Below are 25,193 nucleotides of genomic sequence, written 5' to 3' on the forward strand. Positions count from 1 at the left end.
TGGTTTTCTCTTCTCATGTTAGTTTGCTGAGAATGATGGTTTCCAGCTTCATCCATATCCCTGCAAAGGACATGAACTCCTCCTTTTTTATGGCTGCGTAGTATTCCACAGTTTATATGTGCCACATATTCTTTATCCAGTGTATCATTGATGGGAATTTGTGGTGGTTCCAAGTCTTTGCTATTGTGGACAGTGCCACAATAACATACGTGTGCATGTGTCTTTATAGTAGAATGATTTATAATCCTTTGGGCATATACCCAGTAATGGGATTGCTGGGTCAAATGGTATTTCTGGTTCTAGATCCTTGAGGAATTGCCAGACTACCTTCCACAATGGTTGAACTAATTTACACTCCTACCAACAGTGTAAAAGTGTTCCTATTTCTCCAGATCCTCTCGAGCATCTGTTTCCTGACTTTTTAATGGTTGCCATTCTAACTGGTGTGAGATGGTATCTCACTGTGGTTTTGATTTATATTTCTCTAATGAAAAAAAGTGAGCTTTTTTCATATTTGTTGGCCGCATAAATATCTTGTCCATATCCTTCGCCCACTTTTTTATGGGGTTGTTTTTTTCTTGTAAATTTGTTTAAGTTTCTTTGTAGATTCTGGATATTAGCCCTATGTCAGATGGATAGATGGTAAAATTTTTTCCCATTCCATAGGTTGCCTGTTCACTCTGATGGTACTTTCTTTTGCTACACAGAAGCTCTTTAGTTTCATTAGGTTTCTACTTGAGTCTTCCCTGGCCTTAGGAAATAGGCCAACTCTTGTTTTCTTGGAAAACATTTCACCTGGTCTTTTTTTTATATGCATAATTATGGAATGTTTATGTAATTACATAATTACAAAATATAACACAAATCATACATTAATTACCTTCATATGTATAATAGCATAGATATTATTTTCTTTAATCATCTCACACACACACAAAAGAGAAATACACAGGCAGTGTTTCAAAACTGTCTTCTTTTTTCAAACAGAGTGTGGCTTCTGCTTCATCAACACCTCATTGCCGTGAGGTGAGGACATGATGAGCATAACCAGTGACGAGGTGAACTTCTTGGTGTATCGGTATCTCCAGGAGTCAGGTAAGAGGCTTGGTTTTCTGTCGGGAGGAAATTCATCTTGAGCATCTTATAAGCAGAATGATCAACCCTTGATTCAAAACCAGATGTAGAAGAAGAAGCGCTAAGAAGGTCTTAGTGCTAATGGCGAGAAGAGAAGGTTCTGGAGCCATGTCATCCCACCTTCCTGCATGATAATGATCCTAGAGGACTTTGTTTGTCATCTCTACATGTTTACTACACATAGCTCTTTTCCTAAGCAACATACAGTGCTGGTGGATATGTTCCTAGGGCTGCCATAACACAGTACTGCAAACTGAGGTGGCTTAAAAAGAAATACGTTGTCTCCTAGGTCCTGAGAACAGAAGTACAAAATCAAGATGTGGAAAGGTCGGTTCTTTCTGAGGGTGAGTCTCTCCTGTGCCCTGTCCTGGCTCCTGGGGCCTTGCTGCAGTCTTTGGATTCCTTGGCTTGTAGGTGCATCACCCTCTTCTCTGTGTTCAGATTTGTCCACATTTTCCTGTGGTAAAGACAGTCAGATTGGATTAGGAATTTACTGTACTCCAGGATAACCTAATGTTAGTAATTGATGTTGAATCCAGTGATAATTATATGTGCACTGACCCTGTTTCTAAATAGCATCACATTCTGAGGTGCACTGTTGGTGAGCACTTCAACCTGTGAATTTCTGGGGGTGGGGGCACACTTCAACCACCAACAGTTGATTTGGAGTGTTTTTAAGATTTGTGCCCTTCATACCAGATTGAATATACAGTATGGAACTTAATTATTTGAAAAGGAATCCCCGGTTCCTAGGCACCCTTTCCTGGAGATGTGTGTATTCAATTTGAGGGAAACCAGTCTGTGGTCCCCTGGGCATGGATTCTCTCACTGCTGGGTAGGGTACAATGTAGGCATTGGAGCCACCCAGAATGACTTGAGCTGTGGTGGTTAAACAAGTCTGAGTGAGGCCTATTTATTTGAGCCTCAGTTTTCTTGCCCAGGCAAACGTGATTAAGTATGTGAGACATGTAACATATTGTAAATAAGTGCCCTCCCCATCCAAGCCTGGTTCTCTGTCCCTTGTGCTCCCAGCTACTGCTATTCATGGGAAGTGGGTGTGCTTTCTGCATATATATGAGATGCCTTGGATTGGTATATTGGTATACAAAATTGGTATACAAAACAAAATAGGTGTATTTATGTATAGGTATAGAAAACAAAATTGGTATATTGGTATACAAAACAAAATGGGTACCTTCTCACCCCTGGGAATCAGGGAAATAATAACACTTGTGCTAATACCTCAACTTTGGCTCTTAGACGAGCACAGGTGGTCTCCCGTCTCAGAGCTCAAAGCTTCCCAGAGGTGGCTGCAAATGGAAATCACATGTACCAAAACCTACCTCCCTGTTCACTCGTGTCGTAGAATTTAGCATTTAGCAGCACCTCTGCACAAGGACATGATGAAGGCCAAAGAGACTCACAGCATGCCTCCAACTTGCTTCCAACTAAGGCGGAGGCAAGACACATCTTAAATATGAATGCTTTTACAGAGCTGTGTTCTGTTGCAGAGCTTTTCTGCCTGTTGCTCAAGGCATAATTGGAAAGTATGTACAAAGACATTAGCCTTGGTATATATGTCTGCAGGACACTCATGAAACTTGATTCTTTTTTGAGGGTTTGCAGTTAGCTTTCTGGGCTAATTTCATGAACCTGTCAGGGTCACAGTTTCCATGGGCAGACATGAATGTAGCCCAGGTCTGCTGAGTGACAGAGCATCCTTATTTGCGTACCTTCCCCTCCTTCAGCAGTGCTGTTGGTGTAACTTTCTGCATAGAAACAGAAAACTCTACAGTCTGGTCAGCCCTCTAGTGGATAGACTCCAGAATCTGCACAGGACAGAAGCCTGTCTGTTCTGCCTTCCAGAAAACAGGGTTCCTACCAGTTGGACCCTGTGGCAGCCAGGAAAGATCTCTGTGCATTTGCCCACATACCCATGCTGTCCAGGTCATGAAAAATCCAGTGAAGTGTTTTCCCCACCTTATATATTTAACTTCTAAATCTATTTATCAGATAGATAGATAGATAGATAGATAGACAGATAGATAGATAGATAGATAGAGACAGGTTAGATAGATTAGACAGGTTATATAGAATAGATAGGTAGATAGATAAATATTAATAGATTCATTAGGTAGATAGTTTAGATACAGTAGATGTTGAAAGATTAGACAGATGATAGATATAGATACATAGGCAGATAGATGATTAGACAGAGTAGATATTAATAAATAGATTAGACAGGGTAGATATTAATGATTAAATAGATGGATTAGATAGAGTAGATATTAGTATATTTGATAGATTAGATGATGGATAGATACATAGATAAGATTGATCAATAATAGATTAGAAGAATAGATATTAATAGATAAATTAGATAGGATAGATTGATTAGATTAGATAGATACATGGATTTCCTGGCCATGTGACCTATATCACCTGCAGTACTTCTCTCTGATGATGATGTCATTCAGATGAGTTAGTGAAAGAGGAGTGAGTATGCAGAAGAGTGACTGAGATCTCAGCGACGTCCTGTTTCCACAGCAAGCTCAAGCACAGAGGTAAAAGGCTACAGTGAGCACTTTGTTATGCCCAGACCGTTTATTCCCCGAAGAAGACCACCAGAGTCCAGAGTCAAAGCCAAGTGGCAAGTATCTTTAATGCAAGTTCGAACTTGGTCCCTCCGTTCTACAACATACAAGAGGGCCCCGAACAATGCGTGTGCTCGCTTTTTATAGCCTGATGAAAACAGGATATGTACGGTTACAAGGGAATTCTTCTGGTTACAGCATTACAATTGGTTAATGTATTAAATTATACTTTTAGCAGCTTTCTTATTGGTTCCTGTGCTTTTACAAACGGTTGTAACCTTATCGGAGATTCTCCAGGTGTGTTTTTCTTTGAGATATATGGAGGAATGTGTTTGTGTCGGGCCCAGGAAGTGGAGGCATATGGGGGGGATGTGATGTGTCGGGCTCAAGGCTGTGATATATGGAGCAATGTGTTTGTGTCGGGCCCAGGAAGTGGAGGCATATGGGGGGATGTGATGTGTCAGGCTCAAGGCTGTGATATAGGGAGGAATGTGTTCTTTCAACTCAACATGCAGTGAGGTTGGGCTCTCCATAAGGAGTATGTGGCAGATGACCCAGCAACTTCCCACTGGTGCAGGTCTTGGTTAGAGTGAGGTAAGGTGAAGGCGAAGCACTTTGCTGGGTGTCCCTGTGTTCCTGTGCCCTTCATATCCTAGGCTTCTGAACAGAGGGCTGTTAGTTGAGTGGGTGGTTCTTGTCACCTCCTGCTGGCCTGACGTTTCATTGCTTTGGAGTTTCTGCCCGAGTGGAGACCAAGCTGTGTTCTGTGCCAGTCTCCTCCTGTCGCATCTGTAAGCTGCTGTTGTGAGGATGGTGGTGTCAGGGTCAGCTAAACAGAAAGACATGCCCCCTCCTTCCAAGACTGACCTCGCATTTTAGGGGAGTAGTACAGTGTGCTTTAAAAAACCTCAGCAGAAACAACCCAGATATCCACTGACAAAGGAAATTCCATCAAAAGAATGTATGCATCCATTCAGTGGTATATCATGGCTGAACTTTGAAAAGAAAGGAAATTCTGACACAGGCTACAGCATGGATGACCCTTAAAGACATTATGCCACGTGAAATTAGCCAGTCACAAATGGCAAATACCATAGGATTCCACTTGTAAGGGACACCTTGAGGAGTCTAGTCCAAAGAGACAGACAGTGGAAGGGTAGTTGCTGGGGGATGGGAAGAAGCAGAGGGCATGGAGTTCATATTTAAGGGTACAGATTCAGTTTTGCAAAATTAATAAAATTCTTGACACATTTGCTAGTGAAAGTTGCACAACAGTGTGAATGCACCTAATGTCTCTAAACTGTGCACTTAAAAATGGTTAAGATGGAGGCCAAGGTGGGAGGATCACTGGAGGCCAGAATTTCAAGCAAGCTTGGGCAATATAGCAACACTCTGTCTCCACAAACAAAATTTCAAAAATTAGCCAGGCGTGGAGGCTGACATCTGTAATCCCAGCACTTTGGGAGGCTGAGGTGAGAGGATCGCTTGAGCCCAGGAGTTCAAGCCTGCAGTGAATGGGGGTCATGCCGGTATACTGTAGCCTAGGCAACAGTGAGACCCTGTCACTACAAAATAAGTGTATATTTTTACCACGGTTTTGGGCAACAGGTTCATGTGTAGATGCATTAAGTTTAGAAAATTAGTCTCAGAAGGAAGAGGGAACCCGAGTAATATTATTACATTTTAATATAACTTAGAGGAAATTATAATTAGGGTGAATTCCAGTAATTATTACATAATAAGGGCTTTTTCATAGTTCTGTTCAGTGTTTGGGGCAAGTCCCTGGCACAGATAATGTTATTTGTTAGCTACATTGGTGTCGGACAAAATTTGGTTATTAAAAAAATTAAGCAAAAAATGTGGCTTTAGTCATAATAGCAATATTCTGGAAAAAAGCCCATTATCCCTCATTGGGTTTAGGTGAAGCAAGCTGTGTTGTCTCTGTTCCATGGAGCACTGCTCAGCTGTGAAAAGGAAGGAGCTGTGAATAGGTGCAACAAACTAAAGAAACCTCTAAAAGAATGTGCTAAGTATAACAGTCTGTCTCACAACATACCAGAATCTCTGGGACAAATTTAAGGAAGTGCATAGAGAGAAATTTATAGCACTAAATGCCAATAAGAGAAAGCAGGAAAGATCTAAAATCGACACTCTAATATCACAATTTAAAGAACTGGAAAAGCAAGAGCAAACAAAAGCTAGCAGACGACAAGAAATATCTAAAGTCAGAGCAGAACTGACAGAAATAGAGACACAAAACACCCTTCAAAAAATCAGTGAATCCAGGAACTGGTTTTTGAAAAGATCAACAAAACAGGTAGATCACTAGCCAGACTAATAAAGAAGAAAAGACAGAAGAATCAAATAGAAACAATAAAAAATGATAAAGAGGATATCACCACCAATCCCACAGAAATACAAACTACCATCAGAGAATACTATAAACACCTCTCTGCAAATCAGCTAGAAAATCTAGAAGAAATGGATACATTTCTGAACACATACACCCTCCCAAGACTAAACCAAGAAGAGGTCGAGTCCCTGAATAGAACAATAACAGACTCCAAAATTGAGGCAATAATTAATAGCCTACCTACCAAAAAAAGTCCAGGACCAGACAGATTCACAGCCGAATTCTACCAGAGGCACAAGGAGGAGCTAGTACCATTCCTTTAGAAACTATTCCAATCAATAGAAAAAGAGAGAATCCTCCCTAACTCATTTTATGAGGCCAGCATCATCCTGATACCAAAGCCTGGCAGAGACACAATAAAAAAAGAAAATTTCAGGCCAGTATCCTGATGAACATTGATGCAAAAATCCTCAATAAAATACTGACAAAAAATCCAGCAGTATATCAAAAAGCTTATCCACCACAAATCAAACTGCCATCATCCCTGGGATGTAAGGCTGGTTCAACGCATGCAAATCAATAAACATAATTAATCACATAAACAGAACCAATGACAAAAAAACACATGATTATCTCAATAGATGCAGAAAAGACCTCTGACAAGAATTCAACACCCTTCATGCTAAAAACTCTAAATAAACTAGGTATTGATGAAATGTATCTCAAAACAAAAGGAGCTATTTATGACAAACCCTCAACAAATATCATATTGAATGGGCAAAAACTGGAAGCATTCCCTTTGAAAACTGGCACGAGATAAGGATGCCCTCTCTCACCACTCCTATTCAACACAGTGTTGGAAGTTCTGGCCAGGGCAATCAGGCAAGAGAAAGAAATAAAGGTATTCAATTAGGAAAAGAGGAAGTCAAATTGTCTGTTGCAGATGACATAATTGTATATTTAGAAAACTCCATTGTCTCAGCCCAAAATCTCCTCAAACTGGTAAACAACTTCAGCAAAGTCTTAGGATACAAAATCAATGTGCAAAAATCACAAGCATTCCTATACACCAGTAACAGAGAGCCAAATCATGAGTGAACTTCCATTCACAATTGCTTCAAAGAGAATAAAATACCTAGGAATCCAACTTACAAGGGATGTGAAGGACCTCTTCAAGGAGAACTACAAACCAGTGCTCAAGGAAATAAGAGAGGACACAAACAACTGGAGAAACATTCCATCCTCATGGATAAGAAGAATCAATATCATGAAAATGGCCATAATGCCCATAGTAATTTATAGATTCAGTATGATCCCTATCAAGCTAGTGTTGACTTTCTCCACAGAATTGGAAAAAACTACTTTAAATCTCATATGGAACCAAAATATCCCACATTGCCAAGACAATCCTAAGCAAAAAGAACAAAGCTGAAGGCATCGCGCTACCTGAGTTCAAAATACACTACAAGGCTACAGTAACCAAAACAGAATGGTACTGGTGCCAAAACAAAGATATAGACCAGTGGAACAGAACAGAAGCCTCAGAAATAACACCACATGTCTACAACCATTTGATTTTCAACACACCTGACAAAAACAAGCAATGGGGAAAAGATTCACTATTTAATAAAGTGGCGTTGGAAAACCTGGCTAGCCATAGGCAGAAAGCTGAAACTGATCGCTTCCTTACATCTTATACAAAAATTAACATAAGATGGATTAAAGACTTAAACATAAGACCTAAAATGATAAAAAAACCCTAGAAAAAAACTTAGGCAATATCATTCAGGATATAGGCGTGAGCAAAGACGTCATGACTAAAACACCAAAAGCAATGGCAACAAAAGCCCAAATAGACAAATAGGATCTAATTAGACTGAAGAGCTTCTGCATAGCAAAAGAAACTACCATCAGAGTGAACAGGCATCCTACAGAATGGTAGAAAATTTTTGCAATCTACCTATTTGACAAAGGGCTAGTATCTAGACTCTACAAAGAACTTAAACAAATTTACAAGAAAAAAAAATCAAAAAGTAGGTTAAGGATATAAACAGACACTTCTCAAAAGAAGACATTTATGTAGCCAACAAAATATGAAAAAAAGGTAATCATCACTGGTCATTAGAGAAACCCAAATCAAAACTGCAATGAGATACCATCTCACACCTGTTAGAATGGCAATCATTAAAAAGTCAGGAAACAACAGATGCTGGAGAGGACGTGGAGAAATCGGAATGCTTTTATACTGTTGGTGGAGTGTAAATTAGTTCAACCATTGTGGAAGATAGTGTGGTGATTACTCAAGGATCTAGAACTGGAAATACCATTTGACCCAGCCATCCCATTACTGGGTATATACCCAAAGGATTATAAATCATGCTGCTATAAAGACACATGCACATGTATGTTTATTGCGGCACTGTTCACATTAGCAAAGACTTGGAACCAACCCAAATGCCCATCAGTGATAGACTGGATTAAGAAAATGTAGCACATATAAACCACAGAATACTATGCAGCCATAAAAAAGGGTTCATGTCCTTTGCAGGGACATGAATGATACTGGAAACCGTCATTTTCAGCAAACTAACACAAGAACAGAAAACCAAACACCTCATGTTCTCACTCCTAAGTGGGAGTTGAACAATGAGAGCACATGGACACAGGGAGGGGAACATCCCACACCAGGGTCTGTTGGAGGTTGGGGGATAGGGGAGGGAGAGCATTAAGAGAAATACCTAATGTAGATGACAGCTTGATGAGTGCAACAAACCACCATGGCACCTATGTAACAGGTGGATACCTATGTAACAAAACTGCCCTGGTTTTACATGTACCCCAGAACGTAAAGTATAATACTAAGAAAAAAGAAAAAAAGAACAAGCCGTGTCAGAAGATTGTATGCTGTATGATTCCATCTGTAGGACATGCTTAAGGTACTGAAAATAATACAGGTGGACACCAGATCAGTGGCTGCCAGGAGTCCAGTGTAGGGATGGGAGTGTGTGCATAGAAAGGATGGTTATGGGGGAGTCATTTATTCTGAAATTATTGAGGACTCAGTTTTATTCAATTTCTTATCACCCTTCATTGACGTCGGCTCACCAATTTGTCTGAGCAATTCATCATAGGTCTTTTCAGCACATTCATCTTGAGCACCAGCTGCTGTAGTGAGGAAGGTCACTGTGTGTTATAAAGTCACTTAAATGGATTCCTTGCCTTCAAAGGGGGTCAGCCTTCTCAGAAGCCAGGAAACACATGGGAAACATGGGATGTAGCACATGATACCATGGTAAGACACAAGGATGGTGAGGAGCACTAGGGGAGCTGGGAGAAGAGGACAGTCACATCTATCAAGAGCACAAGGAAGGCTGCTGTGAAGGAGGGAGTGCTGGCTGCAGCCATAATCACTAGCAAGGTGGGCAGGGGGTGACAAGGGAATTCTAAAGCTGAGTTTCCTACCCTTGCACTTCGAAATGTGGGGCTGGATCTTTTTTTGATATTGTAGACAGCCTGTGGATGGTAGGATGTTTAACCATATTCTTGGCTTGTACCTACCAGATGTCTGTAGCACATAGACATCCACTCGTCCAGATGTTGCCAGATGTCTTCCCTTTGGGGACAAAACCAGCCTCACTTGAGAATTACTGGTCCATACCTAGAAGTCAAAATGAAATTTCTTGGGAAGAAATCTCATGGGAAGGCAGGCATATGCTTGAAGCATGGTGAGAGTTGGCATGGCTTTAGAATGGGCCATACCAAGGTGAGAAAGCTCTCCCAGGCCTGCGGACCCTCAACTGCTTTGGAAAAGGAGAGCAGTAGGCAGTTCATGATCAGAATAGTTGCTGCAGTAGGTTTGTGTTGCATTGGGCAGTACATGCGAAGTTCACATGCCTGATGCTGAGAATGCACTCATTAGACACCAGCTGTCATTTTTATTGCTGTTATTGTCAGGCATATCAGAAGAGAAGAGATGAACAAAGGGCTTGGTGACAGTAAGGGCCCAGGACCAGATGGGAAGCAAAGAGAAAAGAAAGGCAGATAGCAGAGATATGGAGAGGACAGAGGCAGGGCATCTGGGAGGCCATGACATTTGTTCACTGCTACTATTTGTGTACAGTCATTCCTGGGTATCCACAGGGGATGGGTTCCTGCACCCCCTTTAATATCAAAATCCATAGATACTCAAGTCCTTGATATAATATGGCATAGTAGTTAACAGATAACTATTTTTATCTTCAACTGAAACTAATACCAAAGGTACATCCTCCTATTAAGTGTAAATTAGCTCTACATAACTTACAATACCTAACACAATGTAAATGCTGCATTTGTTATATTGCATTGGTTTTTTATTTGTATTATTATCATTGTATTGTTTCTGTTTTTTTCTAATTTTTGTTTTTATGTATGGTTGGTTGAATCAGTGTATGTGGAACAATTGGATATGCAGATATGGATATGGACAGTCAACTGTGTATAAAAGCAGATCGGCACACTTTTCCTCACCCTAGTGGGCCATGTGGTCTCGTTGCAGCTACTTAACTCCTCCCATGTAGTGTGAAAACAGCCATAGAAAACCATCAACTCATGGATGTGGTGGTATCTCAGTAAAATTTTATTTACATAGTCACTGGGCCAGACTTAGCCTGTGGGCCTCAGTTTGTAAACCCATAATGTAGACAATTTAGGAATAGCATACAGTGCTCACTGGCTGTGATTACGTATCAAGACTCCAATTATATATATCTGTTAAAGACTTAATGAAAATTCCAGATTTAATGCCACAAATTGGTGCCCTTAGTATTTGTTTTAAAGCTAAGATGGAAATTTGTTTCCAGGTGAAGATGGAAAACCAGCGACACAGCTGCCTGAGAACTAGATGTCTGCTTTTCTCTGCCAAATAAGCAGTATTTGTAAAAAGTAGTGATGGATAGTTTAGCAGATTTTGCTGATGAATCAAACCAAAATTAACTGGATATGGTGGCACACTATTCAACTGAAACGGTTTGTGATGCCATTTCTGAGGGGTATGGTTGAGCAGTGTCATCATTGCAAGAAATAAAGCTTGTACTTAGTTTGTTTTAAATCTATTTTTGTTACCTCGTTAGCTGAGACAAATTTTGTAAAGACCATTTCCTCTCTTGTGAGACTATTGCATGTTTCATTCCAAATGGACAGGGTTTTATGTGAAGATCTTTCCATCCTTTCTGTGGTTCTTATTTTAAGCCTTTCTCAGTTTATTTTGATTATGCTCTTTTTTTCTCTTTGGGAATAATCTTACCTCCTCTCATTGTCCTCTGTTACTGTAAGGTTTGTGCACAATTGCATGGAAAGAGTGGCTTACTTTTCAGTAGCAACAACCTAGAATCAAGGTGAAATGTGAGGAGAGTAAAGCTGGGAGTAGTGGCCTTTTAGATGTCACCTCCCCCACCATGGTGGGGTTGATGGAAATATTTTTGGTTGTCACAATGGGAATGGATGCTACTGGCTTCTAGTGGGTAGAGGCAGGGGTTGCTGCTCAACATCCTATAATGTATGGGACTGTGTGCACACAGCAAAGAATGATCCTGCCTAAAAGTCAGCCATGCTGTGGTTGAGAAACCTTGCTGAGAAGAGATTCATCAGAATATGCCTTCCACGTGGGTGGCAAGGCTGCTGGCTTCAGAAATGTCTCCAGCCTAGCCTATAGATGACATTAAGAAACCCAACCCATCACTGTCACACTTATCTTTCATTGAGGTACTACCAAGCTCTTTATTTTCCTGCCCTTTAAGTATCCTCCTGCCCTTTAACTACTTCTGCACCTGCTGCTGGGGCAGTCCTGGGTGCTTTGTTTGTCGCTGATATTCTCATCTTTGTTCCTGTGGATGTCTTGTTGGGCAGAAGAGATGTGTTAATTGTTGCAGGAAAGGTGAGGGGGCAGAAGCCACAAAAGTCTCAACATTCTGGCAGATGGCAATTAATGTGTTTTTAATTCTGGACTCCAAGTTGGAGGGGGTGAGATGCTGGCAGGAGTGCAGGCAGGGCTGGCCCTGGAAGAGAAGCATCTTCCATGGAGGTGCTGTGCTTCCAAGTGCCTTCCACAGCACCCTGGCAGTTGGCCCCAGCAATCATAGCCTAAGATGCTGATGAATCAAGTCTAAGAGGCTGTGGTCAGCTTTCCTCTATTACCTCATCCTGGGGCATTGTCTTAGTTTGTATGGGCTGTAACCAACACCTTAGACTGGGTAATTTATATACAACAGAAATGTATGCCCACAGTTCTGGAGGCATCCATGATCAAGGTGCTAAGTATTTGCTTTCTGGTGAGGTCCTTTTCCTCATGGAGGGCTCCTTCTGTGTCTTCACATGGTGGAAGGGACAGAGGAGCTTGCCCAAACCTCTTTTATAGGGACACTGATCCCATTCATGAGACTGGAGCCCTCATGACTTAATCACTTCCTGAAGGCCCCACCTCTTAATGCCATGACTCTGGGGATTTGTCTCACACATACAAATCTGAAAGGGAAACAAACATCCAGAACGTGGCAGGCATTATCCTGTCCCAAAATGAATATTAGAACCAGAAAATATCCTAGTGGCCATTTCATTTGACATCCTCATTGTACCAACAAGGAAACCTGGGAAAGTGACATTTCTATTTGCTGTGGTCTTCTCTCTTGATTGACTGTGACAGGGAGTGGCTGTTGTGCCTTGTGTGTGCCTCATCAGCACCTTGAGGTACTTTTTATCCCCACACTGCAGAGGAGAAAATGCAGACGCAGCCAAATGAGGCAATGTGGACCAGGCACCCAGCCGTAGAGCAAGGACAGAACTCAGCCATCCTAGAGCAAGGACAGAACTCAGCCATCCTGCCTGCTCCTGACATTTTCTCCATCCAGCTTGCCTGCTTGCCTTCATGAGATCACAAGGCCAGAAATCAGTAAGAAAGTCTTATAAGCAAATGGACTGAAAAAATCACTGATTTAGAACCCATATAGAGATACATTCCAAGAAGTGCAACTAGTAAAGATTTCAGCAGATAAGAGAACTTCTGATAACAGTACGTCCCCTAGGTCTTTGTGATCATAAAGTGCCTAATTTCCAGTTATGACAACCTGCCCTATCCAAAAGAGGACCCAAACTGATGAAAGATGTTCAAAGTAATAGTACCCCTGTATAACTTTATGCTGCACATTTGTCATTGTGTATCTGCACAAGAAATTCCTTCCAGCAGACAACTTTCAGCTCTCTTTGCATTAGTCTCAGCCTTCTCACCCTTGGTCTGTCTTTGCTGTTTCATCTTCTTGTTTCAATAAGCTTTAGTTGAATGTGAATACCGTTGTCTACACAGTGTAGAAATGAAATTTGCATTGGAGAGCATAGTCATTTAGAGAGATAAAATTATGCAGCCAAACTATGCACTCAACATTACAAACCCAGATGAGACAGAAATCAGGGGCACCTTCCCGCCTTGGGTTAGAGTGAGCACTGCACACCATAGTTGACTAGTTGCCTGAGTTGCACCCAGGCTGACTGCTGTTCAGAGTTGCTGGTAGTCTAGCTGGACAGCCAGCTGGCAATGGAGTCTGTCCATGCAGGGAATTCAAGAATTTTGGTTCCTATTCCTGTGGGTCTTGAAGTGTAAGGTAAAAAGTGGAATATCGGAGTCACATAGCCTATGGTTGACATTTTGTTTCATCCTCTTATCACATGAACCTTGACCTGATGTCTCCAGTGTTTGTCTTTATATGTGAAAGAAAAACAGTACCAACTCTGAACAGTTACTGCAAAGACTGAGGTAGTTTACAGAGTGCCCGGGTTTGGATGAAGCTGGTAATGTGGTCAGACTCAGCTCTGTTTCACAGGGCATGTGATTGCAGGTGTCAGTTCTGTGGCCCAGTGCTGGTTGCAGGAATGAATGAGTGAGACTGCATTAATAAAATATGCCAGAGGCATGAGAGTTTCCTTCCACAGTTGATCTGTCAGCCATGAGGTTTGTTTTTCAGGAGGCATCATCAGCACCTAATGCTGTATTCTGCTGCATTCAGTAGATCTTTCTTGATGCTGTTTCATGGTGGCTGAGAGTGTTTACTGGCTACCCAGGCTTGGATCTCAGGCCCAGCCCTACAAATTGAGCAGTAGGAGACTGTCGTTATCCTCAAAAGATCTCAGAGACCTGATTTATCAAGGGGTAAGGGGCAGTGTCAGAATGATGCTGAGAGGCTTAAAGCCATTCAGTAGGAGCCACGTGAGTGGCCCCCATCAGCCATGAGAGTCATGATGACTATGAGAGAGGAATCACTGCAGCCCAGAGTAGACAAGGAAGATTTCATGCAATGGAGCCTTGGGCCAATAATGCAGTGAGGTCCTGCTTTACCCATTGACTGGAGTTTTTGTATTCTGCACTTTACTGAACACTTCAATGATAAAAGCTTACAGGTGAAACTTGGTATATATAGCATAGCAGAGAATAGAGTCATTGATGAACACAAGGGTGGGTTGCTTCCTTTGGTAGGAATGGGTAGAGGAAAAGGAAAGTGAATATATAGAGAGAAACAAGTAAGAAGGTAAAGGTTAGGTTCTTGTAAAGAAACTTGCTTATAGCCTCCAAAAACACAGTGAGGATTTCAGGATCCAGTGCATCCCCAGGCTGCCTCTGCACCAGGCAAAGTGACCCAGCCCTGCTAGGCAAGGTTACCTGTTTTAGGAACTCCCTGCAGCACCCAAAACTTGCTGGCAGTAGGATGCCACCTCCCTCTCCTTGATGAAGGGCTGTCACAGCTTCCCCATCACTCCCAGACTTCCACAGATGCTCAGTGACCTTGCCTTCTTTCCTTGAAGCAGACATCATCCGCAAGAGCAAGGCATGGCTTTCTGTGTATTCAGTACTCATCTGCCCGCCTTTATTTATTATTTCAATAAAGGCTCTTTAAGAGCCTTTATTCAAAGCTGATCTGAAAATACCTTTAAATTGCCAAACATCATTGATCAACAGCTCCCTACAGAGGCAATGAAAGAGATGATGCACTGGGAGAGAAAAGGAAAAGAGCCAGTCAGTCTATTAGAAAACATAAAACTCCTGGTATTTTGAGAAAATGATTCAGCGCCACAACAATCAGTGCAGAACAGGCTCGTTTCCATCTTTGGACTTCAGGTTGTAATGCAGTTGCCCCCGGTGCACTTGGGTTCAGTGTTTGCTGTTTCCTTATTTTGGGCTGAAGAAAGGTGTACTATGTGCTTGCGGGGGGTGATGCAGAGTAGCTTCAGCATGAGCTTCTGCAGAGTATTGTGAACAATGGAATCGGGGGGATCCTGGAGTCAAATTTGTGTAACAGGAATGTCCAACTGGGGCATGCAGGGCAAACTATTTATTTATTTATTTATTTATTTATTATTTATGTTTGAAATGAAATCTTGCTCTGTCGCCCAGGCTGGAGTGCAGTGGCGTAATCTTGGCTCACTGCAACCTCTGTCTCCTGGGTTCAAGCGATTCTCCTGCCTCAGCTTCCTGAGTAGCTGGGACTATAGGTGTATACCACCACATCCAGCTAATTTTTCTATTTTTAGTAGAGACAGGATTTCACCATGCTGGCCAGGCTGGTCTCCAACTCCTGACTTCAAGTGACCCACCTGCCTCGGTCTCCCAAAGTGCTGGGATTACAGGTGTGAGCCACCATGCCCACCCTGTTCTCTGCCTTGTTAACAATACTGAAATGGTTATACCATTTAAAGGGCCTTGTTCCAAGATATGAATTTTGATTTTCCTGGGACTGAAATTTCTCCCTCTCCCCCTGCCCTTTTCCACCTTACTGAACCCAAATCAGAAGGGCCTATGGGCATCCTATGGTGCTGTCTTAGCCCACAAATTGAATGTGTTTGAAATTTGCAGACCGCCTTCAGATCTCAATGACTGCACCTCCCTCCTTCAATTTGGGTCTCACTCAATGTCACCTTTCCTGTCTTGCTGCAGGTTTTTCCCACTCGGCTTTCACATTTGGGATCGAGAGCCACATCAGCCAGTCCAACATTAATGGGATGCTAGTGCCACCAGCTGCCCTCATCTCCATTCTGCAGAAGGGACTGCAGTATGTGGAAGCTGAGATCAGCATCAACGAGGTATGTAGCTGCTAGGCCTGGCCCCTGAACAGCAGAGCCCTGGGAAGATGCAGGAGCTTGGAACACACTAGAAGCTAACATGCATTTCCCTCAGGCATCTGGGATTAATTCAGTGACAGGGTGCACTGGCTCATGCCTGTAATCCCAGGATTTTGGGAGGCTGAGGCAGGAGGATCACCTGAGCCAGGAGTCTGAAACCAGCTGGACAACCTGGCAAAAAACACTTGTTTCTACAAAAAATATAAAGATTAGCTGGGTGTGCTGGTACACACCTCTTGTCCCAGCTCCTCAGGAATCTGAGCCGAGAGGATGATACTGCCTAAGGCCACAAGGTCAAGGCTGCAGTGAGCTGTGATCACCTGAGGGCACTCCAGCCTGGGCAACACTGTGAGACTACATATCTAAAATAAATAAACAAATAAATAAATAAAGGAAGAACACTGGTTTCCACCCCACTTTAACATCTTACTGATTGGTTGTGTGTATACACAGTAGCAAGTTTCTGGTGCCCCTCCGACATGGGTCTGTGTATTTTACTTAAATGTAGACTCACTGGCTGCTGACTGATGTTAACAATTACACTGCCACAGTTGAGAAAGATGCAGCAGACCTTCAACTGCTCTGGGCTTCGGAGTGGACTTTTGCCTTGAACACATTATGACTTGTTCTGTCTTCTTGATTTCTTGGAGTAGGTTGAACCTGTGTTTCCTGGGAACCTGACAGAGCATCACCAGAGGCTGCATCAGGCAGAGAGGTGATAGCTCTTGTGTTAAAGAGAATCTCAAGGATGTTTTCATTATCAGCATGGTTGTAGAGCTGGTGGGGTGGGAGGATGCAATCATAAACACACATTAAAATTATGCACTTGGCTGGTATCCCATCCCACTTTTTAGATTGTACCACAATAAGGTGTTGTGCCAGTTTTATACCAATTTTGGTTTTAAACAACACCCCTCTCCCTCTCTTGCCCCATTGTGTTGTGGTCTCAGGAATTTGTAGTGAAGATCTTCTCAACTTCTGGGAACTTCCGGAATCCACAACCTTTCTTGCCACCTTCACCTGTTTCTATTTTATTTTTAAATTAAATTAATTCTTTTTGAGGCAAGGTCTTCCTCTGCAACCAGGCTTGAGTGCAGAGGTGCTATCATGGTTCACTGCAGTCTCAACTCCCAAAGCTCAAATGATCCTCCTTCCTCAGCCTCCAGAGTGCTGGGGCCACAAGCATGCGCCACTGTGCCTGCAGTCCCTGTTGTTCATTCCTCCGTCTCCAGCTCCCTCTTTCTCCTGCTCTGACCAAGGTGCATGATTCTGTGCAACTTCTCCGTTTTCTGCCTGGCAGTTGGATTTTTCCAGGATTCCCTCAATCCTGTCTTCCCAGGAACCAGTCTTACCCTTAAAAACCTTTCTTCTTTGCAGCATGTTATGTTGCTTTCTTTTCATGGTTTAAAAACCTCTTCTAGAAAATCACAAAATAATATATCCTGTTCTCTTTTCTCCTTTCGTTTTTTTGGGGTGTGTGTGTGGGGTGGACAGGGTCTCACTCTGTTACCCAAGCTGGAGTGCAGTGGCACAATCATAGCTCACTACAGTTTCCACCTCCTGGGCTCACATGATCCTCCTGCCTCCACCTCTCAACTAGCTGTGACTACAGGTGCATGCCAGCACACCCAACTGATTTTTGTATGTTGTATGGTGATGGTATTTTGTCATGTTGCCTACGCTGGTCTGAAATTGCTGGGTTCAACTGATCCTCCAACTTCTGCCTCCCAAAGTGCTGAGACTACCAATGTGAGCCCCTGTACCTGCCTCATTTTTTCTTGTATTTTTGCCCACCATTTTGCACAAAGCCATAGCTGTAAAAACTCTGGTGTCTGTGCCTCTCTCATGCTCTTTCTTCCCTGGCACCATCCATCTTTTTCCCTTCTTCACTTTGGACTCCTGGGGTCTTCGGGTTGCCCTGTCCAGCACCATCCAGTGTCCTTATCCTAGTGTTTACCAGCAGGGGGTGTCTGAGTTCTTGGTGTCTTGAACAAATAATTAGACAAAACACACAAACAATCAAGGATAGAATAAAGGATTTATTGAAAATGAAAGTACACTCCATAGCAGGGGAGCCGAAGCCCAAGCATTCGGGCTCAAGGATCCCATTACAGAATTTTTCAGAGTTTAAATACTCTCTAGAGGATACCATTGGTTCCTTGATGTACACTGTATGTAAATGGAGAGGATGAAGTAAAGTTACAAAGTCGCTTACTCGGCATACTCTCTATGGAGAGGATATTTCCTGTCATAACTGATGTGCAAATCGACCTTATGTTCCCTGCCTCATTCCCCACTAAGAGATGTGATCCTCATAAATATTTATGGGAGGCAGAGGGACCAATGGTCTTTTTCCTGTAACTGCTTCATACTGGCTTGAGGCATAGTCCCTCCCTATTGGGGATCATGGAACTCTCCACCCTGCTGTATCTAGTGGAGGAAGGATAGCTCCTTGATGGCCAAGGTTGGTATCTTCACCTGGAAGTGACGAGAACTGTAGTTGCATGATTATCTGCAGCTTGATGGTCTCCAGGAGGGAGGAAATGCATTTGGTTAAAAGATTGAATGGGAACTTCAGCAGGTGAATACTTACACTGTCAGGAATGTTATAGAGATTTGCAGAAGGAAAGCAAAACCTGGCTTGTAGTGTGTTCTAGGATCTGTGTTTCCTTAAAGTCTTAGCATAAATGACTGCATTTTGGTTTGGTTTTGTCTGTTGGGGTTTATTGCATGAGCTTAGTCCAAAACAATGATCTCCCAGAATTTTGTTTTAAAAATTGCCTTTTTGATCAGGTTCTCACTTAGGTAAGAGCGTGACCAAAATGTAGGACCTTAGCTCTACTCTGCGTTACTGTCATTTTGGGTTACTGGTCTCGGCACGTCATTCATAGATTACACTTTCCTCAGGGTCGCACATTTCTTTCAGCTCTTGTCATTCCACTTGAGAAGTGACCATTTGACGTTCTAGAGATGGCTGCAGGAAAGCATTTAAAACCTTTGAGAGAATACAGCACACTAGGGAGACTATTATTATGACTGTTGGGAGGATAATACCAAGAATTTGGAGTATGCTGTTTACATAAAGTCCCCATAAACCAAACCTTCTAAAATCAAATAGATCAAAGAATGAGCTAAATAGTCAATTCATTTTCTAAGCAGTCTATTCATCATTCACCTACCCCTGAATCTCTGTAATCTTCATTTGATGTATTTCTCCATAGGCCTCAAGTGTCAGCAGCTGCACAGGTACTTATCTGTTCAGCCAATTCTATTATTTAGCATAACTTGACAAGAGAATTTGAAGTCTCTTGTGTAACTGTGCCATAGAATGTGCCACAGAGCCTATTATGGGAACTACATTTTTAGTCATTGCCTGTTTTACTTTAAATCACTGAAAAAGGAACTAACAAATGATTCCCTTCTAGAAGAGTGAAGGCCTCCTGGCACTGTTCTCTTCAAGCCATAATGTGCATTAAGAGAAGTGAACCAATGTTTGTTTTTGACTGATTACTAGGCAATGTATGTACCATTAAGTTTCTTACCTACATTAGGCCTTTATCCTTTATCTATCAAAGAATAAACTTATCCATATATAAGGCTGGCTGCAGACTCCTTCAAAAATAAATGTAAGTGCACATAAGAGACCCCTTTTCCACTCCTGTTGTTCATAGAAGTATAAACAAAAGAAAATATTCAAAGATAAGAAGTATAAACAAAAGAAAATATTCAAAGATAAGAGTTTCTTGACAGTAGAAGTCTTAATCTGTGAACTTGGGAAAAGCTGTTCACATCAAGGATGCCATCTCCTTCTTGAGAGAAATTTCCCTGTTAGTTTTACCTTAAGAGTTCCAGTGGGTGTACAGTTCCAACAGCATGGAGGTGTTTGGACAAATGGAGGCAAGATGGCGCAGTTCCGGGTTCTTCATTGTCAAGTTTCCCGTGCCCGGGAAAGACACGGGTGGACTGCGCAGGTGCAACCCGACCTCCGACGGAGAAAAACCGGAACCCGCCTAGCCACGCCTACCGCCCCGCCCCTGACCCGCCTATGTCCCGCCCACTGCCCTCCCACTCCTGGGCCCAGGACATAAAAGCTGCTCCTGGGGGGCGCGCCCTGCGAACTTCCTCGGCCCCTCCTAGTCTACGCGGGACCTGGGAACCTCGAACAGTCGGAGCGAGCTTCCTTGGCCCCTCCTCCTGCGTGGGACCCAGGAACCTCGCCTGAGAGTGCCGGAGCGAGCTTCCTTGGCCCCTGCTCCTGTGCGGACCTAGGAACCTCACCCGAGAAGGCTGGAGCGACTTCATCGGCCTCCACCGCCGGAGGCCGGTGAACCTCACCCCTCCCTCACATTTGGTTTGTAAATAAAGGTTTTTTTGTCTTGCCTACTTGCCTTTTCTCTGGCATTTGCTCTGGGGGTCGCATTAAAGCCAATCCGCTGGTGCCGAAACCCAGGAGGAGACCCCTCCTCAGGGCCCCCCAAGGTCCGAGGAGCCTCTTCCTTCCACGCCCCAGACGGACCAGGACCTGGATATCGCTTTCCCCACCTCCAAGTCTCCTAGGGGTGAGTACCTTCTGCCTCCCTCTCATATCCCTTGGCCAGAAGTCCTGCGCAGGCCCAAGGTTTTTTCCAGTCATCAGGTGACCCAGGGGAGTTCCCAAAGGCAGAGACGTCTGCCCAAAGGAACTCCATTCCGTTCCGTGGGAGACCCGTCCAGGACGGAGACGTCCACCTGGATGTAATCTCCATTCCGGCTCCAGGAGCCTCTCACCGGTCTCTGGTGGCTCCAAAGGACGCTTTGTAGCCAGGTAGAGTTCGGTTTCCGTTTCTGCCTATTGGCAAGAGGAAGGCAATGGGAAACCCCAAATCCAAAATACCTAGAGACTCCCCTTTAGGGTGTCTTCTAAAAAACCTCAAAACTTTGCAATTAGAACAAGATCTCAGGCGAAAGCGACTGGTGTTCCTCTCCACTGTGGCGCGGCCACAATATAAATTAGACAATCAGTCTCAATGGCCGCCTAAGGGCACTCTAGACCATAACATTTTGACCGACCTCAGTAGTTTTTGTCAGCGCTTAGGCAAGTGGTCCGAAATTAATTATATACAAGGATTTTGGGCCTTGCGTTCTCGTCCAGACCTGTGTGGCCAGTGTTCCTTGGCTCAAGTCATGTTGGCTAAGGACGCAGGCCTAACAAAGTCCAAAAAAGAGGAGTCATCTTTCCTGTCTGAGTTGCCCGAAGACCTTAATTCCCCTCCCTCCCTTCCACTCCCACCGTATACCCCACCTCACCCTCCCGCTTCGGCCCCACCTCCTCTTTCGGCTCCACCTCCCCCTCCCGCTCTGGCGGTTGTTTCACCTCCCTCCTCAGCCCCTCCCACTATTGTTGAGGCTACACTTCCCTCCGACCCCTCGGCACTTCCGCCTGGTCATCTTAGCTCACCTATCTCTGCCCATACCCGCTCTAAAGATTGCCTAACTGCCCCCGCTCCTACTCCCACCCTATCCAACCCCCCTCCGCGGTCTTAGCACCCTTGCGTGAGGTGGCCGGAGCAGAGAGCATAGTTAGAGTTCATGTTCCCTTCTCACTAGCAGATCTTTCAAAGATTGAAAAACGCTTAGGAGATTTTTCTGTCAACCCCACAATTATACCAAAGATTTTGGATACCTTTGCCAGGCTTACGATTTAACCTGGCATGATCTCCAGGTTATTCTTACCTCTACTCTAAACCCTGAGGAGCAAGAACGCATCCTAGTGGCCGCCAGGCAGCATGCCAACCAATTACACTTAACAGACCCTGAGTTCCCACTAGGGGAACAAGCAGTCCCCTCTATAGACCCAGACTGGAACTATCAAGTAGGCCAGCCAGGCCGCCGAAGATGAGATATGATGACTCAATGTCTTCTGGCTGGTATGCAGGTGGCCTCAAATAAGGTAGTAAATTTCAATAAACTAAAAAAATTATTCAAGGTCCAGATGAGAACCCAGCCACATTTTTAAACAGGCTAACTGAGGCTTAATTCAATACACTGGTTAGACCCAGCTTCCCCAGCCAGGGCCACTATTCTAGCATCATATTTTATTTCACAATCAGCCTCGGATATTCGGAAAAAACTCAAAAGGCAGGGGATGGACCTCAAACTCCTATTCAAGACTAGTCAAGTCGCCTTCAAGGTCTATAATCAAGGGAGGAAATGCTGAGGCCCAACGACAGGCCGCCTAAGGCAGAAGGTACAGCTCCAGACTCAAGCCTTAGTGGCTGCTTTGCAGCCTAGCCATAACCCAAAACGAGAGCAAAATCCCCGGAGGCTCAAAGACAATGAAAGGGGCTTGCTATAAATGTGGTAACCCAGGGCACTGGGCTAATAGATGTCCCCAGAGTCCCCAACTGTCTGAGCCAGTGCGGCCGTGCTACAAGTGCGGAGTAGCTGGACACTGGGCTAAAAGGTATCCTAACCCTCATCTGCCAACAACTCCTTGTCCAGCATGCCATGAAGAAGGGCACTGGAAGTCTGACTGCCCCACCCTGAGAACAGGCATGGCGCCTCAACGTGATGTCCCTTCTCAGGACCCTGGGAGCTCCTTCCAGCTCTTACATCTGGATGATGACTGAAGGTGCCGGGACTTGGGAACCCCCATCACCCTCGCCGAGCCGTGGGTAACTCTCCTGGTAGCGGATAAGAAAATTAATTTTTTAATCGACAGCGGGGCTACCTACTCTGTTTTGCCGTCTTTCGAAGGGCCTAGCCTTCCCTCCAATATTTCTGTTGTAGGAGTCAATGGCTCCCGTCCAGCCCTCGAAAAGCCCCACCCCTTAATTGCTGCCTGGCCAACAACTATTTTGCACACTTGTTCCTCATTATCCCCTCATGCCCCACTCCCCTACTGGGCCAAGCTGTTTTAAGTCAACTGAAAGCCTGTATCTCTATCCCTACTAGCGCCCCCCATCCTACCCTCCATCTGCTTCTAGTATTGACTAACTCAAATGACTCCAACAATCCTACTAACCCTTTCCCCGATTGCCCCATTCCTATCGACCCCCAAGTGTGGGACACCTCCACTCCTGTCGTGGCGGAACATCATCCACCAATACTTATAAAACTTAGGAAACCATCTCAGTTTCCAACCCACCCACAGTTCTCTCTCTCTCCACAGCACTTACGAGGACTAAAACCAATCATTACTAGGTTACTCAGCCAACATATCCTCATCCCCATTCATTCTCCCTGTAACACCCCAATCCTACCTGTAAAGAAGGCCAGATGGAACTTCAGTTAGTGCAGGATCTTCATCTTATCAACGAAGCTGTTTGTCCCACCCATCCGGTAGTTCCCAACCCCTATACCCTTCTTTCTCTCATTCCACCTAATACAACACACTTTACTGTACTGGATCTAAAAGATGCATTTTCACATTCCCCTGCACCCAGATTGTCAGTTTCTTTTTGCTTTTACATGGGAAGACCCAGACACTCATACCTCCACCCAACTGACATGGACAGTGCTTCCCCAAGGGTTCTGAGACAGCCCCCATTTCTTTGGGCAGGCCCTAGCAAAAGACTTAGCCTCCTGTCCTCTTACCAATAGTAACATTCTCCAATATGTAGATGACCTTTTACTCTGTAGTCCCACGGGACAGGACTCTCTTTTAGACACTGCAATCCTCCTTAATCATCTAGGATCCAAAGGTTACCAAATATCCAAACACAAAGCTCAACTCGCACAACAATGTGTCATATATTTAGGTATTGAGAGCACTCCTACGAGCGCTCACTACAGACCGCTAACTCTAATACAAAATCTTCTCCTCCTCAAGACGCTAAGGAATTCAATCCTTCCTGGGCCTAGTAGGATTTTTCAGACACTGGATTCCTAATTTCGGATCTTGGCTAAGCCTCTATATGCAGCTGTCAAGGAGACTCCCAAGGACCTTTGTCTAACCCAAAGTTAATCTATAAACATTTCACTCACCTGAAAAAACTGCCTTCTCTCACATCCTACTCTCTCACTCCCAGACTTCCAACGCCCCTTCCAGCTTTTCACAGATGAAAGACAAAAAGTTGCAGTGGGTCTTTTAGCCCAATCTATAGGCGCCACCTACCGCCCTGTGGCATATCTATCTAAACAATTAGACCCCACCGTACAAGGGTGGCAGCTCTGTCTTCGGGCCCTGGCAGCAGCAGCCTGTCTAACCCAAGAAGCAAAGAAACTTATTAGGGGTGGTAACTTAACAGTCTTCTCTACTCACCGCCTTCAAGATCTTATTGCCCACAGAAGTATTAGCCATCTAACCCCATCCAGACTCCAACTCTTTCACCTCCTATTCATAGAGGACTCCACCATTGCCCTAGGAGTCTGTTCCTCTCTGAATCCAGCAACCCTACTTCCTGACCCTCTCCAGCAACCTAGTACTGAACACTCCTGTCCAGAACTTTTAGAGGCCCAAACACCTAGTCACTTACATTTACATGACCAGCCATTGGAAGGCTCACAGTTAACCCTATGTGTAGATGGCAGTTCTTTTATAAATTCTCTAGGAAACAGACAGGCAGGATACGTGGTAGTTACATCTTCTGCCGTCCTAGAAGCTAAGCCTTTACCACAAGGAAGAACATCACAGCAGGCAGAACTTATCGCACTAACCAGGGCTCTCCTCCTATCAGAGGAAAAACGGTAAACATATACACAGACTCCAAGTATGCCTTCTTGATTGCACACACCACTCTGTCATCTGGAAAGAGAGAGGGTTCCTAACCACCAGTGGTACCCTATAGTCAACAAAAAACAGATACTCAAACTGCTAGACGCTTTATCAGCACCTCCAGAGCAGCCATCATCCTACACTGTAAAGGTCATCAGACTCCATCTAACTCGGTGGCGGCTGGCAATAACTTTGCCAACACCACTGCCAAGTCGGTAGCTGGATTCTCCACTCCCACGCTTCCCTCTGTTTTCTCTCTCCTCAATATACCCGTACT

At 43.9% G+C, this 25,193-nt stretch overlaps 1 long non-coding RNA gene across 1 annotated transcript; it reads left to right on the top strand.

The window, feature by feature from the left end:
- The first annotated feature begins 1,001 nt into the window (after window positions 1-1,001).
- Window positions 1,002-16,124, top strand: LOC117070384. Its single transcript, XR_004431903.1, has 3 exons — window positions 1,002-1,095; window positions 1,424-1,478; window positions 16,037-16,124. It is a non-coding gene; the product is annotated as an uncharacterized LOC117070384 (long non-coding RNA).
- Window positions 16,125-25,193: the final 9,069 nt, after the last annotated feature.

Source organism: Trachypithecus francoisi, unplaced genomic scaffold (assembly GCF_009764315.1).
Source record: "Trachypithecus francoisi isolate TF-2019V2 unplaced genomic scaffold, Tfra_2.0 Contig00158, whole genome shotgun sequence".
Lineage (NCBI taxonomy): Eukaryota > Metazoa > Chordata > Mammalia > Primates > Cercopithecidae > Trachypithecus > Trachypithecus francoisi.